The 16325-nt window shown below is 43.8% G+C and overlaps 1 non-coding gene and 1 pseudogene across 1 annotated transcript; one reads left to right on the top strand and one right to left on the bottom strand.

The window, feature by feature from the left end:
• Positions 1-953: 953 nt before the first annotated feature.
• trnat-agu (transfer RNA threonine (anticodon AGU)) lies at positions 954-1027 on the bottom strand. Its single transcript has one exon. It is a non-coding gene; the product is annotated as a tRNA-Thr (tRNA).
• Positions 1028-13461: 12434 nt separating this feature from the next.
• LOC137363036 (histone H2B 1/2-like) lies at positions 13462-13832 on the top strand (annotated as a pseudogene).
• The last annotated feature ends 2493 nt before the right edge of the window (positions 13833-16325 follow it).

Here is a 16325-nt window from a genome sequence, read left to right as displayed (position 1 = left end):
TTGAATATCTTCTGGACACATTTCCTGCTGAAAGAACTAAGAACTCTTTTCTAATTTACACAATACTATATACACATTCATCAAACCTCTTAAGCTAGCATCCTTGGTGCTGCTCTCTCTTCTCCCAAACCTCATCTCATGTGACTGTTGCATCATCACTCTGACAGTGGGAGGGGTTGATCCCACTATCTTCAGCATTAACCCTTTACATCCTTATACTACACTGTCTGTCCAAACAAATGGGTGGAGGGAACTTCCTTCATTTATTCAAACACTTGAAAATCAACTCAAAGCCATCAGAGAGAGAGAGGGAGAGAGAGTGTCAGAGAACTTCCTGCATCCAGTCCTGACCCTGACACACTCAGCAGCTGCTCACCCAGACCCCACTCTCATCAACACTGAACATTGTTACAGAGACCCTTCAAATAATGTTTATAAAAGGCGGAAAAATTCAAACTTCATTGCAGCCGGATTGAATGGAACAAAGTTTAATATCTTCTCACCGTCTCTCAATACCCACGAGACATAGGTTTTCTTATTTGGTTCCTTTGATTTTTCTTGTTCCTGATTGACAAATATTCCAAACCTCGGATCAACCCTCCCACTCGCGTCATGTCCCCAGTCTCGGTTAAAAGCAACACATAACGAGACCAACACTCTGAAACAGACTACGCAGTCACACTTTCCTTCAGTGAGATTAATGTCGAGCTGTTTTCCAGATTGAATGTAACCGTGAACAAATTTGTATCAAAGAAGTTGCCTTTGGCGTATCAGCACTGAATTTCTGGACAAGGAGGAACAGCCATTCCCAACTCACATCCTTCACAAAGGCTGTTTTCTCCTGTGACTGAAATTCATCATGTAATTTGAATTCCAAGTTCAAGTTCACCTGTCTTACAGAGATGTAAATGATTGATACGGAAACTTCGAAAGCATATCACGAATGTGAAATAAGGCTCTGCTGGGAGTTGAACCTAGGCTCTTCTGTTCACTAGTCAGGTGCTTTAACCAACTAAGCTACAGAGCCAAATCACAAATACTTGTGTAGTTGAAATCAGAGGAGGATCTGTTTATTCTCATCACACTTCTCCACTGGTCACAACATATTTTAACTTTTCCTACTTACTGATACAGTCATATACTCTATTTTTCCCAAAACTGAGAATGGAGGTGGAGGGGCGACATGATAGAGGTTGACAAAGTTATGAGTGGCAGAGACAGAGTGGATAGTCAGAAGCTTTTTCACAGGGTGACAGAGTCAGTTACGAGGGGACAGAGGTTAAAGGCGAGGGGGGCAAAGTTTAGAGGGGATGTGCGAGGCAAGTTCTTTACACAGAGGGTGGTGAGTGCCTGGAACTTGCTGCCGGGGAAGGTGGTGGAAGCAGGGAAGATAGCGACGTTTAAGAGGCATCTTGACAAATACATGAATAGGATGGGAAGAGAGGGATACGGTCCCCTGAAGTGCAGAAGGTTTTAGTTTAGACAGGCATCAAGATCGGCGTGGGCTTGGAGGGCCGAATGGCCATTTCCTGTGCTGTACTGTTGTTTGTTCTTTGGACATAGATAACACGTTTATAGATGTGGTCACCCCACAGCTTAAGAGTATGCAGGGAGAGAGGGAATGGGTGACCACCAGGCAGTCAAAAAGAATCAGGCAGGTAGTGCAGGACACCCCGAGTGCGTCTCACTCTCCAACAGGTATTCAGTTCTGAATATAGAGGACAATGATGCTTCACCTGGGGAGTGCAGCCGGAGCCAAGTCCATGACACCATGGGTGACTCAGCAGCAAAGGGGAGTACAGGGAAGACTGGAAAAGCCATAGTGATAGGTGATTCAATCGTCAAGGGAACAATCAGGTGTTTCTATGGCCACAGACGTGAATCCAGGAATGGAGTGTTGGCTCCCTGGTGCCAGGGTCAAGGATGTCATTGAGCAGTTACAGAGCACCCTGAAGCGGGAGGGTGAACAGCCAGCAGTGGTAGTCCACATCAGAACCAACAACATCGGCAGATATAAGGATGTTGTGCTGCAGTCAGAACGTAGGGAGCAAGGTAAGAAATTAGCAAGCAGGACATCAAAAGTAATAATCTCCGGATTACTCCCAGTGCCACGTGCAAGTGAGTACAGGAATAGATGGATAAGACAGATGAATGTACAGGAATAGATGGATAAGACAGATGAACGTGTGGCTGGAAAAATGGTGCAGGAGGGAGGACTTTCGATTTTTGGGACAGGTTGGACGGGTTGCACCTGAACCGAGCCAGGACGGAGTTCCTTGCAGGATGTTTTGCTCGTGCTGTTGGGGAGGGTTTAAACTAGTTTGGCAGGGAGATGGGGACTGGAAGGTAGAGTCAGATCAGAAATGAAAATGGAAGGCAGAAAATTAATGGAGTCTGGAAGAGAGAGGAAACACTGATTAGAAAATTCAAAACAAAAAATGTTGGCAGTGCTCAAGGATATCTAAATCAATGCAAGGAGTATAGCAAATGAAGCAGATGAGCTCAGGGCACAGTTAGACACACGGCAGTATGATATCATAGCTATTACACAAACATGGCTAAAGGAGGGACAGGCATGGCAGCTCAATCTTCCTGGTTACAGGGTTTTCAGACGTGAGAGGGAAGGGGATAAAAAAGGAGGGGGAGTGGCAATTTTGGTCAAAGAAACTATTACAGCTGTGAGGAGGGATGATATGTTGGAAGGTTTATCAAATGAGACCGTATAGATTGAGCTGAGGAACAAAAAAGAGGCAATCACACTGCTGGGAGTGTACTATAGACCCCAAAACAGTCAGAGGGAGATGGAAGAGCAGATATGTAGGCAAATATCTGAGAAGTGCAAGAACAATAGGGCAGTAACAGTGGGGGATTTGTACCACCCAAACATTAACTGGGATAATTTTTGTGTAGAGGGAATTGAGGGAGCAGAATTCTTGAGGTGCATTCAGGAGTACTTTTTTAGCCAATATGTAGCAAGTCCAACAAGAGAGGGTGAAGTTTTAGACTTAGTTTTAGGAAATGAAGAGGGGCAGGTGGAAGGAGCGGCAGTGGGACAGCAATTTGGTGGTAGTGATCATAATTCAGTCAGTTTTAATATAATTATGGAAAGGACAAGGACAGAACAGGAGTTAGAGTTCTCAATTGGGGTAAGACCAACTTTACTAAGGTGAAGATTGATTTACCGAAAGTGGACTGAAAACAGGTAGTTGAAGGTAAATCAGTGTCAGAGCAGTGGGAAGAATTCAAAGGGGAGATTCAAGGGGTTCAGAGTCAACATGTTCCCACAAAGAAAAAGGGTGGGAAGGCCAAATCTAGAGCCCCATGGATGTCAAGGAGTTTATGGGTATAATAAGGCAGTAAAGGAAAGTTTATGCCCAACACAGAGAACTGAATACTACAGAAAGCCGAGAGGAGTATAGAATGTGGAGGGGGGAAATCAACATTGAAATTAGGAAAGTTAAGCGACAGCATTAAAGAATATTGGCAATCAAAATTATGGTGAACCCAAAGATGTTTTTTCAATACATTGAGAGTAAAAGGATAAATAAGGAAAGAATAGGGCACAGAAAAGACCAAAAAGGTAACCTATGTGTAGGGCAGAAGATGCTGGCATTGTTCTGAATAAATACTTTGCATCTGTCTTCACAAAAGAGGGGGAAGATGCATATATTGTAGATAAGGAAGAGGGGTGTGAAGTATGGATGTGATCCATACAGAGGGAGAGAGGACATATTAATGGGATTAGTGTATATGAAAGTTGATAAATCACGAGCGCCGGATGGAATGCACCTCAGGCTGTTAAAAAGAAGCAAGAGAGGAAATAGCAGAAGAGCTGATCATCATTTTCCAGACCTCACTGGATACAGGTGTGGTGATGGAGGATTGGAGGACTGCTAACGTTGTACCTTTGTTTAAAAAGGGAGTGAGGGAGACCAAATAATTACAGGCCAGTCAGTCTAACATCAGTAGTGCGCAAATTATTGGAATCTATTCTGAGAGACAGGATAAAATGTTACTTCGAAAGGCACAGATTAATCAAGGATAGTCAGCATGGATTTGTTAAGGGAAGATCTTGTCTAACCAACTTGATCGAAATTTTGAAGAATTAAGAAGGAAGATAGATGAGGGTAGTGCAGTTGATGTAGTCTTCACGGATGTAAATGTAGGTGGTATGAGTTTGCAGATGGCACAAAGATTGGCTGTGTGGTAAATAGCAAGGAGGACAGCCGTAGACTGCAGGAAGATCTTCATGGTCTGGTCAGATGGACAGAAAAATGGCAAATGGAATTCAATTCAGAAGTGTGAGTTGATGCACTTGGGGAGGTTAAACAAGGCAAAGGAATACACAATTAATTGGAGAAGACTGAGAGGTGTAGAGGAAGTGAGGGGCCTTGGAGTAAATGTCCACAGATCCCTGAAGGTAGCAGGACAGGTCGTTAAGGTGGTAAGAAGGCATATGGAATCCTATCCTTTATTAGCCGATGTATAGATTTTAGAGCAGGGAGGTTATGCTGGAACTGTATAAATCATTAGTCAGGCCACAACGAATACTGTATGCAGTTCTGATCACCTTATTACAGAAAGGATGTAATTGCACTAGAGAGGGTGCAGAGGAGATTCACGAGGATGTTGCCGGGATTGGAAAAATGCAGCTGTGAGGAAAGACTGGATAGGCTGGGGCTGTTCTCCTTGGCACAGAGAAGGCTGAGGGGAAATCTCATTGAAACATCCAAAATTTTGAGGTGCCTGGATAGAGTTGAAGTGAAGGGCCTATTTACCTTAGCAGAGAGGTCAGTGACTGGGGGAAACAGATTTAAAGTGATCTACACTAATGGAATTGATTCTGTATCTTTCCATTTCACAGTGTGGGTGAGTTCTGAACTGGTATCTAATTTGTGTCTCAGGTTACAATATCTTTCAGCACCTTAGAAACTTTCTCTGTAATGAATGTTGAACTTGTATGTAACTTGTATCTCAGGGTACACTATGGGGATGTTTAAACATCCTTTATCATGAATGGATGTGAGCTTTGAGTAAGGTATTTAATTTAAATCTCAGGGTACAGCATTACGTTAGATTCTGTGCCATTCAATCAATACTGTGTGCCAATTCTATCTGATATTTAATTGATAGCTAAGTCAGCATTATATTTAGATTGACACATTGTATTTCAATCTGTTAATGAGTGTGACTTTGACTTGGGATTGAGGTATCTGACTGTCAATGGGACTGAATTGGGGTGAAATGGAAACAACTTATTTCTCTCCTGCTTTGTTTGATTGTTGGATTGAAAGTGTGTCTCTGGAACTCGGGATCAATGTGGGCCTGACTACTTCTGCAGTCTGAGACCAGGGAACTGATGAACTGTCTATCCCTCTGTACTCTGAGTGATAATGTACCTACTGTGTGTGAGAGGAGCTGGCTGCACTGTTCCTTGTGCCTCGAGTGCAGCAACCATCACATTCATCACAATTCCTTCAAGTATTTGCCTGTATGAAGAAAAAATATGTCTTAACTCAAGAACAGGGGAGGTGCAAAATATCAAAGAGGTGAATTTAATTTCGCAATTAATAATCATTAAAAACACCCACAAATGAAAACCAGTGTCAGTATCTGTCTCCACTGAAGTACTGAAGCTCCCAGCTCCTGCATCACAAGTATTCTGGGCAGATCCATCCAGACAAAACACTGCACTGGGATCGTCCCAACTGCTCGATGCTCGACACATATTTCCAGCCACCCTGCTTCATATGCACCAATAAAGAAAAATAAAGCCCCATATGTATATCCCTCAATTCCTTTCTTCCCATACAGTTGTTCCACCTCCCCTGAAATGCATCGATATTATCGCCTCGACCTCTCCCTGTGGTTGCAAATTCCAGATTCTAACCACTCACTACATTAATACCTTTTTCATGAATTCCTCATTGGTTTTATGAATGTCGATTTTATATTTTTGGCTCTTGTTTCAGACAACACCACAAGAGGAAACATATCTGCATGTATTCTATAGAAGCCCTTCACTATTTCCTCACTTTTTTCATTTGTTAGTGTGATGTAGGCATCACTGGCTATGCCAGCATTTATTGCCCATTCCAAATTGCCCTTGACAAAATGGTGGTGAGCTGCATTCTTGAGCTGCTGCAGTCCTTGAGATGTAGGAATTCCAACGGTGCTGTTTGGAAGGGAGTTCCAAGATTTTGACCCAGCGACAGTGCAGGAATGGTGATATAGTTCCAAGTCAGGATGGTGTGTGGCTTGGAGGGGAACATGCAGGTGGTAGTGTTCCCATGCATCTGCTGCCCTTGTCCTTGTTGGTGGTAGAGGTTCCAGGTTTGGAAGGTACTGTCGAAGAAGCCTTGGTGTGTTGCTGCAGTGCATCTTTTAGCTGGTACGCACTGCTGCCACTGTGCATCAGTGGTGAATGGAGTGAATATTGAAGGTGGTGGATGTGGGCAATCAAACAGGCTACTTGAGTGTTGTTGGAGCTGCACTCATCCAGGCAAGTGGGCAGTATTCCATCACACTCCTGACTTGTGCCTTGTGAATGGTGGACGGATGTGGGGAAACAGGAGGTCAGTTACTCGCCACAGAATTCCTAGCCTCTGACCTGCTCTTGCAGTCACAGCACTTATATGGCTGGTCCAGTTCAGTTTCTGGTCAATGGTAACCAATGGTCAATGTTAATGGTGGGGGATTCAGTGATGGTAATGCCATTGAACATCAAGGGGAGATGATTAGATTCTCTCTTGTTTGAGATGCTCATTGCCTGGCACTTATCTGATGCCAATGTTACTTGCCACTTATCAGCCCAAGCCTGGATGTTGTGCAGGTCTTGCTGCATCTGGTCATGGGCTGCTTCAGTATCTGAGGAGTCATGAATGGTGCTGAACATTGGGCAATCATCAGAAAACATCCACACTTCTGGCCTTGTGATGGAGGGAAGGTCGTTGATGAAGCTGCTGAAGATGGTTGGGCCTAGAACACGAGCCTAAGGAATTCCAGCTGTAATGGCCGGAGACTGAGATGATTGACCTGAACAACCACAGCCATCTTCCTTAGTGCTAGGTATGACTGCAAACAGCAGAGCATTTTGCCCCGATTTCTATTTACATTGGTTTTGCTAGGGCTGCCTTGTTGCCATACATGTCAAAGGCTGCCTTGATGTCAAGGGCAGTCACTCCCACCTCACAATGCAATGTTTCTTTAACTCGAAAATAAAAGCAAAAGACTGTAGATGCTGGAAATATGAAATAAACAAAAATGCTGGAAATACTCAGCAGTTCAGGCAGCATTTGTGGAGGGAGAAACACAATTAACATTTCAGGTCTGTGTCCTTTCATTTTACAATATGCTTTATGTCCTGGTAGATAACAGTGCATTCAGTCTGCAGTAATGGAATTAATACTGTATCCTCCAGTCTGACCACTTGTGAGATTTGTGGAGTGGTGTGTAACATGTAGCTCAGTCTGCAGTCTGGTTACATTATTGAGATTAATTCTGTACTTCACAATCAGGTACTGTTTGTCTGTTCTATCTGACATTGAATTTGTAGTTCAGGCTGCTGTCTTGTGAGAGTGACACAGTGCCTTGCAATCTGATAGTGGGTGTGATTTTGGACTGGGATTGATGTATCTACCTGTCAGTGGGACGGAGTTGGGGTGAAATGGAAACAACTTCAGTCTGTCATGCTCTGTGTGACTGTTGGATTGACTGTTAGTCTCTGGAACTTGGGATCAGTGCCAGTCTGACTAGTACTGCTGGCAGTGATTGTGGAACTGATGTCTCTTTTCTCTCTGAGTGATACTGTACTTACTGTGTGTGAGAAGCCGGCTGCACTTCCCCTTGTGCTGAGGCATCATTCTATTTATTCTGCTTCCTTCAAGTATTTGCCTGTAGAAAGAAAAGGTATTTATTATAATTCAGGAAGAGGTGTGGTGGATGTTACAAGAGAGACCAAAACAATCTTTGAATGAATAATCATTGTGAACAATCACAAAGGAAACCCAGCAATACAAACAGAGTCAGTGTCTGATTCCACTGCAGTCCTTCAGCCCCCAGCTACTGCATACCAGGGGCTTTGGCCGTTTTACAACAATTAAATGACATCCAGAAACAATCCACTGGGCCATGAATGGGACTGACCGACGGAACAGGGACTTTTACACAGGTCAGATTTCCAGTTCCCGCTCCCATGGTCTAACCGTTCAAGCGAAACCAAACAGCCACTGTTCAAAATGTGTCCTTCACACTTCTCACCTGGTGCCTATAATAGATTCTCTTTGTGTAACTCCCCACATTCTGACTGTCCGCTTCTATTTCCACACTTCACTGTCCAATAACAATAAACTGCGGGACCAGGCTGGATCGCTCTCTTTGAGCTGGCACGGACATGTTGGGCCGAATGGCCTCATTCTGAGCCGGAAATTTTCTATGTTTCTGTTTGCTGAATTGCTGCCTGAATCTGCGCCTGCGCTCCCCTCCCCCAGCACTGCCTGTGAGCGGAAGAAGATGGTTTGAAACAGTCGCGAATGGAGAGATCCCGTTCCCGGGGGAAGGAAGCAAACAGCAGCCTCCTTCCAGCAGCACATCGCTTTGGGAGCGTGTCCGCAGATAGACATAGAGATCAGCATCGAGTCCGGGGCAAGTTCAGGGGCAGGCGGGGGCTGTTTGTAAGAGGCGGAATGGAGAATCAACTGGTCCCGGAACATGGGGTGAGTGGGGGAAGGGAGAGGCCATTCTCAGGCTGTGTGTCGACGGGGAAAGGAGACAGAATGGGAAGAACCTGTTACTGCAGTGCAGTCAAACAATGATAATATTTGGATGACTGGGCTTCCTTTGTGGGGGCTCATTATTATTCGAGAGATTAAATTCATTAAAATCCTGTATCTTCTATCTCACCTGTATTTTAGTTATAAACATACTTTTGTTCAAACAGACAAATAATTGAATGAACCAGAATAAATGTGATGTTTCCTCCACCCAAGTTACAAGGAAGAGTGCCACCAGCTCCTTCTCACACACAGTCCGTACATTATCACTCACAGAGCGCAGAGACACAGACAGGTCATCAGTTCCACAGTCTCAGACAGCAGAAATAGTTCCAGAGACACATTTTCAATCCATCAATCAAACAGAACAGGAGAGACGGACGTTGTTTCCATGTCACCCCAACTCAGTACCACTGACAGGTAGATTCATAAATCCCAGTCCAAATTCTCACCCACTATCAAATTATCAGTGTGTCAATCCCACAATAGTGCAACCTCAGCTACAAATTAAATACACATAGAACTGACACATGGTTGCTGTTTCAAAGTTACAGAATTAAGGGCGGTGCAGTGGTTCTCACCGCAGCCTCACAGCTCCAGCGACCCAGGTTCAATTCTAGGTACTGCCTGTGTGGAGTTTGCAAGTTCTCCCTGTGTCTGCGTGGGTTTCCTCCAGGTGCTCCGGTTTCCTCCCACATGACCAAAAGATTTACAGGTTGATAGGTAAATTGGCCATTATAAATTGCCCCTAGTATAGGTAGGTGGTAGGAAAATATCGGGACAGGTGGGGATGTGGTAGGAATATGGAATTAGTGTAGGATTAGTATAAATGGGTGGTTGATGGTCGGCACAGACTCGGTGGCCGAAGGGCCTGTTTCAATGCTGTATCTCTAAACTAAACTAATATAATCTGAGATTCAAGTTAAATACCAGCCCAATATTTACACATGTTATCAGTTTATTATCAGTATTAATTCCCATAATGTGTCCAGACATATACATTAGATACTAGTCCAAATCTCAAATGCATAATCAGATTGAGAGATTCTGAACTATAGTATAACCTGAGATACAAACTCAGATTCCAGTTTAAAACTCATCCGGATTGTGAAACTAAAAGATACATTATAAATTTGATGAGTTTAGTCTGAGCTATAAATTACATACCAGTCCTAAAACCTCATAGTGTCAGATGGAAGACACTGGACAATTCCAGACTGAGCTCATTTTGCACACAAGTCCAAGATTCTCCCTCAGAGTCAGACTGAATGGCATTGATCAAATTGATTAGTACAGCCTGAGTTACATTTGCACATCAATCCTGTATCAGATTGAAAGATACATGATCTTTCGCTATTATGTTCACAGTGACAGATATTTAATACTTGGCAAAACTTCAAACATATTGTCTGCTTAAAACCAACCACATCTGTGGCCTGCTGCTGTGCTGACATTTTATGCAGAATGAATCCAGACTTGCAAACAGTCCCAGGGACGGAAGGTTATATAATGAATCCCCCACTCACACAGAGTACCAGATACTGACAGATAAAGTGATGTTGATACACAGGCTCAGTGCCAGATGCTGAAAAGTATAGGTTGCTTATTGCACTCACTCACAGTACCTCAGCCCGAGTCATCTAAAGCAACCTAACACACAAATAGTAGCACTGAGAGATTGAGAAAGAGTCCAAAACTCACATAGAGTACCAGGCACTGACAGATACAAACTGAAAACTACACACACATGGATATGGGATTGGCTAACTCACAGAAAACAGAGAGTGGGGATAAATGGAGCATTTTCAGATTGGCAAACTGTAACTAATGGAGTGCCACAGGTACAGTGCTGGGGCCTCAACTATTTATGGTCTATATTAATAACTTGCATGAAGGGACCACGTATATTGTTGCCAAATTTGTAGATGGTACAAAGATATGTAGGAACGCAAGTTGTGAGGAGGACACAATGTGTCTGCGAAGAGATATAGATAGGTTCAGTCAGTGGGAAAACATTTGGCAGATGGAGTATAATATGGGGAAATGTGAGATTGTCTACTTTGGCAGGTAGAATAGAAAAACAGAATATTATTTACATAGAGAGAGACTGCAGAATGCTGCTGTACCAAGGAATCTGGGTGTCCAGGTACATGAATTACAAAAATGTTCGCATGAAGGTATAGCAAGTAATTAGGAAGGCAAATGGAATGTTGGCATTTTTAGCAAGGGGAATGGAGTTTAAAAGTAAGGAAGTTTTGCTATAACTTTACAGGGCATTAGTGACATCCCAATTCCATACAGTTTTGGTCTCCTTACATGAGGAGGAATATACTTGCATTGGAATCAGTTCAAAGAAGGTTCACTCGACTGATTGCTGGGATGTTGGATTGTCTTATGAGAAAAAGTTGAGCAGGTTGGGCCTATACTCACTGGAGTTTAGAAGATTGAGTGGTGATCTTATTGAAACCTGTAAGATTCTCAGTGGGCTGGACAGGTAGATGCTGAGAGGATGTTTCTCCTTGTGGGGGATTATAGAATTAGGGGCCAGAGTTTAAGATAAGCAGTCTCTCTTTCAAGAAGGAGATGAGGAGGAATTTCTTCTCTGAGAGGGTTGTTAATCTTTGGAATTCTGCTCTCCAGAGGACTGTGGAGGCTGTGTCATTGAATATATTCAACGCAGCAATAGACAGGTTTTTGATCGACAACAGAGTCAATGGTTTTGGGGGCAGGCAGGAAAGTGAAGTTATGGCCACAATCAGAACAGCCATGATCTTATTGAGTGGCAGAGCAGGCTTGATGGGCCAAATGGTCTACTCCTGTCCTATTTCGTATCTTCTTCTGTTCTTACACACACACACACACACACACACACACACACACACAACCAATGTGTGGCGGATCTAGAATTAATCTCACTTTCATACACAATACCAGTGACTGAAAGGTACAGAATTAATCTCACAGATAGATACAGTACCACCGACAGGTACAGAATGAATCCCATGCTCACAGTCAGCACCCGGGATAGAAAGATACACGTGATTCCCACCCTCACATAACAATATCAGACTGAGTTACAGAATGATTTCCACATTCATACTGGGCACCAATGACTGCGAATTAATTCATCCCACAATCACACACACTACCAAAGGCTGACAGATACAGAATTAATCCCACACTCCTATGTAGTAGCAAAGACTGACACATACAAAATCATTCTCAAATACTCCTGCAGTACCTGGCAGATTCAGTCACTGCCAAACTCACATAAATCACCAGAGGCTGACAGATAAAGAATGAACTCACACACACACTGAGATACTGACAGATATAGCTTGAATTCCACACATACAGAACCACTGACAGATTCAGACTAAGTCCCAAATCACATAACATTCCAGAGACTGACAGAATGAATCAAATACTCACACACAGTGCCACTGACAGAATGTATTCCACACTCACATACAATACCGAAGACTGCCAGATACAGAATGTATCTCACACTTACACAAAGTACCAGTGAGTGACAGGTACAGAATGAATCCCACATTCACACATGACGTTAGAGATGGACAGCCAAAAAACAATAAGACTGCCAGAATAGATAGAATTCACATCAAAATTCTAAAATATGGCAGAGAAACACTCGACACAAATACATGTCTCATTTCCCTCATCTGGAAGGAGGAGAGCATGTCAGGGGACCTCCGCGTTGCGGTAATTGTGATCATCTTTTTAAAAAGTTGACATGACCGACTGTGTTAACTATAGAGGGGTATCCCTGCTGTCCACCACAGGGAAGGTCATCACAAGAGTCCTTCTCAACTGCCTCCTCCCCGTGGCTGAAGAGCTCCTACTGGAATCACAATGTGGATTCTGTCCATCAACAGGCACAGTGAACATAATCTTCACAGCAAGACAACTTCAAGAAAATGTCGGGAGCAGCAGCAACCTTTATCCATGGCCTTCTCTGACCTGACAAAGGCCTTCGACTCTACCAACCGAGAGGGATTATGGAATGTCCTCCTCAAACATACTGCACTACGACATGCAAGCTGTAATCCTTGCCAACGGATCTATCACTGACCCAATCCGAGTGCAAACTGGGGTCAAGTAAGGCTGTCATCGCACCAATGCTCTTTTCCATCTTCCTTGCCGCAACACTCCACCTCATCTCCTCACACTCAAACACAGTACCTGACAGAGACAGAATGAATCCATACAGCACCAGAGACTGAGTTACCAAATGACATAAAACACTCAAACACAGCAGCCTAGACTAAAAATAAAATTAATTGCACACTCACATGCAATAGCAGAGACACAACGACACAGAATCAGTCAATAAGTGTCCTCCCAACAACAGCCAGGACATTTCCAGGAAGCTCCACACAGGGAGCAGCTCTTTCAATTTTAACTGGGGCTGGAGAGAGTCTTTGTGAAATATACTTCCTGATTGCAGTAAGGGAATTTGTGATTGGTTGCAAATATTTAATCTGATTGGATGGCGAAAGAGACCAAATGTCGAATTACAATATTAAATCGTTGGGACATCTTTCCAAATCACCCAATCACAATCTTTGCTTTTCCCCATCCCTCATTAGCATAGAGCTGTGGGATTGTCTATTTAATCCGCACTCGGAAGGGGTTTGGTTTATTTCTGAGTCTGAAATTGAAACTGAAGATGGTTGAGGAGAAGAAGAAAGCAGCTGCTAAGAAGGGCGCCAAGAAAACCTTAAATAAACCGTCAGCAAAGGGCGGCAAGAAGCGGAGAAAGTCGAGGAAGGAGAGTTACTCCATCTACATCTACAAAGTGATGAAGCAGGTTCACCCCGACACCGGCATCTCCTCCAAGGCCATGAGCATCATGAACTCGTTTGTGAACGATATTTTCGAGCGCATCGCGGGTGAGGCTTCCCGCCTGGCCCATTACAACAAGCGCAGCACCATCAGCTCCTGGGAGATCCAGACCGCCTGCTGCTGCCCGGGGAGCTGGCCAAGCACGCCGTGTCGGAAGGGACAAAGGCGGTGACCAAGTACACCAGCTCCAAGTAAAACTGCACAATGGACTGAAAAACATCCCAAACACAACGGCTCTTTTAAGAGCCACCCACAATCTCTCTGAAATAGCTGCATCCGAACATCTCTATGAAATAATTTTCAGACAATGTGTAACATAATAAATGTCCCACTGCTGTGTTTTTGTCTGCTGTCCCATAAACCGAACTCAAACCCATAATCCGCTCATCCGCCTTTACTTTTTTGCTTAAAGCTGTTATTGTGGTTTTGCACAGCCCCTGAATGACCGCATTAACAGCTGCTTTCAGCGGTAAGGGTCAGACCTCAGTCCCTTCACTCTATTCCTGAAATGTGAACTGATTCATCATTTTATTAACAGTAACTCTCCGCACTGTAACAGCCCGGAATGGGATTATTACACAGCAGAGTAAGGGCAGTTTGAGGACTCGATCCTGCTTCCTCTTTTCAGAGAAGGACACTGGGTTCTGATTGAAGATAAACTGAATGTTTCCCTTCAGGGAAATGCTGTGAACAGGGATTTAGAACCTCCCGGGACAGTTTGAAAGCAATTGTAGAAAGATCCACAATTTAAATAACATTTTAAACCCGCGTCTGTAATTCGTGACGGAAAAAGTTGAATAAAACAAAATAAAGAGAAGGGATTTTAAATATTTGACGAAGGATGAAATTTATTTTAATCCGCTCCTTTCTGACAATGAAATTGGCGTCTTTTTGAAACTGATAAATTTTCTGCTTCTGATGTTTTGGCGGTAAACCCCGCCCTCTTCTGTTGTCAGTGACCTGATTGGTGATGAATAGAGGCAAATGAGGTGAATTAAGTACCGGCCAATGGGGAGAGTTTTCAGTCTATAAGTAAAGTAAATGCGGTGGAAATTATCCATTCTTTGTGAAAGTATTTGCGAGATTGTGGAAATGTCTGGAAGAGGAAAGACCAGCGGCAAAGCTCGGGCCAAGGCCAAGTCTCGCTCCTCCTTGGCTGGATTGCAGTTCCCGGTGGGCCGTGTTCACAGGCTCCTGAGAAAGGGCAACTATGCTGAGCGTGGGGGTGCCGGAGCCCAGGTCTATCTGGCTGATGTGCTTGAGTATCTGACTGCAGAAATCCTCGAGCTGGCCGGTAACGCGGCCCGGGACAACAAGAAGTGCCGCATCATCCCCAGACACCTGCAGTTGGCCGTCCGCAACGATGAGGAGCTCAACAAGTTGCTGGGGGGAGTGACTATCGCTCAGGGTGGGGTGCTGCCTAATATCCAAGCCGTGCTGCTGCCTAAGAAAACCAGCGCTCAGAGCTCCCAGAAAAAGTAAAGCGGCCAAAATGTCACCTAATAAACCAAAGGCTCTTTTCAGAGCCACCCACAGTCTCTGTGAAAGGGCTGGTTACTGTCTGATTCCAGAATGCCAGTAACAGGACCGAATGAGAACTATTTCAAATGTTTAAGCATCTGTTTCAGTGATTTCTCACTGTCACCCCAAAGCCTGTCTAATTTATTACTTCCACACTGAGTCAGTTATTTGTCCCGTTACAGATTGCTGAATAGAGTCTTACCTCCGTGTGCAGATAAGTAGACAAAAAAAATTACAGATTAAAACTTCGTAATATATATGATCCATCAAAAGCTTTTTTTATTCCGCTTTTATCAGCACAAAGTCCTGGCCCGATTTTACGAACAGCTTTAAACTAACGCCAGATTTACCATTAATTCGCTTCTTTCTGACACTGAAATTGACGGCTTTTTCGAATTCAAACTTTCTGCCAATTTAAGCCAGTGATTTGTTGTATTTCCTGATTCGAAGCTCTGCGATTGGTTAAGACATGTGAATGAGAAGAGGGTGACCAATCAGAAGTGGGCTCTGGATGGCGCGGGCTCAAATTGCGGGAATTCCAGGTCCCTGAATGACTGAGCTGAAACTGATCAGTTTCACAAACCCTGTCAGTTTCAGTGCAGGAAACACCGTCTCGGGAGAAATAACATCACAAGTGGGTTTAGTTCCAGTGAACGATTTAACGGCTGCTGCAAAACTCTCGGATTCCCTCATTGCAGCGAAATCATTTTGAAATTCTATGAAAACCATGAGTGATTCTGGAGGAGTGATGTGGCTTTTCACTAAGGGCATGTGTGGACTGGGGAAATAACTAACTGTGGAGCCTCAGGCACTGTTTACACAGTCCGTTTAGAAAATCAAATCCACTGCACATCCTTGCTGCAAATGAAATGTCAAATTCGGGGATTCCAGTTTTTTTCATCCCGAACACAGCAGATTGATTGAACAAAGAATTAAAAGTAAAATACTGCGAATGCTGGAAATCTGAAATATTTCAGATTGATTGAACTGTTCTAAACAGCCTATCCCAGCTCCCATTTCTCGGTCAGTGCTCTCTCTGTGAGGCGGTGGGTGGCTCTTAGAAGAGCCTTTGTTTTGTGTTTGCTGGAAATGGTCAAATTGTTCAACCGCCGAATCCGTAGAGAGTGCGGCCCTGCCGTTTCAGAGCGTACACCACATCCATGGCAG

The sequence above is a fragment of the Heterodontus francisci genome, unplaced genomic scaffold, assembly GCF_036365525.1.
Source record: "Heterodontus francisci isolate sHetFra1 unplaced genomic scaffold, sHetFra1.hap1 HAP1_SCAFFOLD_51_2, whole genome shotgun sequence".
NCBI classification, from domain to species: Eukaryota; Metazoa; Chordata; class Chondrichthyes; order Heterodontiformes; family Heterodontidae; genus Heterodontus; species Heterodontus francisci.
This window is presented reverse-complemented; position numbering and strand designations above follow the sequence as displayed.